Source organism: Eubalaena glacialis, chromosome 1 (assembly GCF_028564815.1).
Source record: "Eubalaena glacialis isolate mEubGla1 chromosome 1, mEubGla1.1.hap2.+ XY, whole genome shotgun sequence".
In the NCBI taxonomy this organism is placed as follows: Eukaryota; Metazoa; Chordata; class Mammalia; order Artiodactyla; family Balaenidae; genus Eubalaena; species Eubalaena glacialis.
The window spans coordinates 208,311,901-208,315,076 of record NC_083716.1 but is presented as its reverse complement, the minus strand read 5'-3'; positions in this window follow the sequence as shown (position 1 = coordinate 208,315,076).

Genomic DNA, 3,176 nt, shown 5'->3' with positions numbered 1-3,176 from the left:
GATTAAGGCACTCAAACCACTTACTTCCCTCGGGGCACATGATCAAGGGACTCAAACCTCAAACTTTTGTGACTGCAACATTTCACACAGGATATTGCATTGTTTTGATGACTTTTGACTTTTCCTCTTCTTTTAAAGGCAAGTCTTTTCTTGTCACTGAAAGACAATGTCAGTCACTCTATGATGGGCTCGTGGAAATCATTCTCAGTGGACGGGTGTCAGAGCTGTGAAAAATGGGTGCTTGAAATCCAGCAGGAATGTAAGGGTAGAAAAACAAGGTGTTCTAAAGGGGGAAGAGATTTTCATAGGATGGAGATAGACTGTGTCCAAAAGGCACCAATAAGAATTATATTGAGATTTGAGAAATATTTATCAGTGTTGAAAAGAGTTATGAATATTAGGAATTGAACGTTTGTGTTGGATGTAAGCGGCCCCATGGAGCATTTAGCACACACACTGCTTGGTTTATGCCAAGCCTTTCCCATCTCACTTCTAGGAACTTTGAGAAACACATTTGCAAGCACCCCGCCTACTGACTATCTGGAGGAGGTCCCCTAAGCAAAGGGAGAGTCAAAAGTATCCTTAGGAGGACAGTAAGGTAACCAAAAGCCCATTGGTACCTCATGGTATCCATGTCCCTCAAGGATTCAAGGCTAAGTGACAGGCGTGAAAGGAGGCTCCGTAGCAGCCTCCCCAAGGCTGGTGACCTTGCCCTCTGGCCAAGCCTTCTGCATTTAGGGTCATCCCCCTGGCGTGGCCAGCTCCACTCTCCTCTTCTGGCACCTGGGTCAGGATCTTGTACTCGATGGCTTTCTCAAAAACTTTCCAGTAACTTTTTTCTGCTTTCCTGAAAAACCTAAGCTTTATATGATTACCCTAGTTTGGGGTTTGTGTATGTGGTTTTTTTAAAAAACACAATTTGTATTGATTTTTATTCTGACTATAAAAGTAGGACATATTACATATAGAAAATTTAGAAAAAAGACACATTTTACTTTTTTAAATGTCAAAAATAATCAATAAAACAAAACTTACCCATGATCTTATTGCTCTGATATAAACACTGTTAACATTCTGGTCCATTACCTTCCATGTGTTTTCCTATTAAGATTTTTACGTATTTAATATGAGGTTTTATGTATCATTTTCAACAGATCTATACTATTATCTGTTATATCTTGAATATTTTTCCATGACCTGTAAGTATTCTTTATAAACATCATTTGAAATTGATGCATAATATTTCATCCTATAATCACCTCATAAGTTGTCTAACAATCCCCTGGTGTTGTCACCAAATTTTTGCTATTTTCAAATGCTACATTGAACATCTATCATGATTTAGCTGAAGTGAAAGAAGGCTTCATGTCCCTTCCTCTTTGTCTGATAAATGACAGATCAAAAGTATTTCCCCTCCTAATAGACCCTCTTTGTCCATATTTCAATGTTCTCACAAACACAGTCTTTGTGACCCCCACCCATACCAATATATCTTTCTGCCCTTTGGAGCAATTTGTCCTTGGCTACGGTTCACTTACACTTCTGAACTAAAGGTAAATGATGAAGTCATGTCTCCAGTCCGAGAGAAGATTCACTTCTAGAATTTGACCCAGTATTCCTAGCTCTGACTCTCTAAGATATAGGGGAAGTTATATCTTACCCAGGGCCTGATGTCTTTCTAAGGACAATTTATAGAAAGCAGTGTGCCCTTCTCTAAAAGGTTACCCTTATTCAGGAGTCCCCAGACCACCCAGATCTAGAACAAGAGACTCTGAAATTCATCATAGAGATGAAGGATATGTACAGTAGAAACAAAGACTCCCCCAGATTTCCTCTGATTGATAACAAAAGGTTAAGGAGCAAATTAATAGCTGCTGTGAAGCATTTAAAAGAAATATGCTTCAAGCATGTAGCATGTAGTTAATAATATGCATATGGTAATGCTTAATTGAATCAACATTAGCTGGAAAGAAGGAGTGCAATTATCTGGTCCAGCTCCTTTATTTTGCAAAGGAGGATGCTGAAGACCAGAGAGGTTAGTTGATTTACACAAACCCACAAACAATAATTAAGTATACTTGATTTTATTAATTGACTAACCGTATTTGGTTTTCACTCTTTAGAATAAAAAGAAACACAAACTTTGGCATTTGCCTTCCTTTTTTTGCACACTAAAGAAACAAATCATTTCATTAGAGTCCTTTCACATTTGCTCTTGAAATTCAATGGCATTCACTTATACTAAGAAGTAGAAATGATAGAGATGAAATAAGGGACCTTAAATCCATCAATGCATGGAGTACTGAGACCCTCCTACATTTCCTATAATAATAACAGTTATGAACCAAACACTTTACATGCCTGATCTCATTGAATATTCACACAACCTGTAAGAAACATGCTATAATTATCCCCATTTTACAGATAAGAAGACTGATCCCGAGAGAAGGTTAAGAAGTCTCAGGAAGCAGTGGAGCCAGGATTAGAACGTACACCTTTCTAACTTGAACTACCAAGCCATAATCACAGCACTAGACTGCCTCCCTACTGTCAACCCTCTCTAGGATTGTAAATTCCTTCAGGACAAAAGGATAAGGAATGTACATTACCTTTCTGGTACAAGTCATTTAACACTATGTCTTATTAGAGCCTGAGTGACCAGGGGGTGGAGAGGAAAGGGGGTAGTGGCCCAAGAGGACACTGGGCAGACTTAATCAAACTGTGTTTCATAAAAACCCACCTGTACTTTTCTGGAGAAATTCCAGATTCCTTAAATCCACACGTGCTCTTGAAAGTCAAGGACAGATGCTCTGTGATGAAACAAATGACCTTAATAAATCAACACGTATACTGAAGTCCCACCTATAATACATGGCTCGTCAGAGAAAAATATAATACACATCACCAAATTCTATAGGCTGTTTGAAACATAACAGGAATTAAGCCTAGGGGTAAGAGCCTTAAAAAAGAAAAAGAATAAAACTCTTTTTTGTGATATATTAAGAAATATGTATTTTGGTCTTCATCCTTGGCTCCTAGCAAGAGCTTCTAAAACCTGTGAAATTCCCTAATCAATAAAGATGCTAGGAGTATCTTTTGTTTTAATAGTTGGGTTTTGACCCCAGTTCCTGACACAGAGCTCCTAAATCCCTTGGAATTTCCTGTGTGACGGGAAC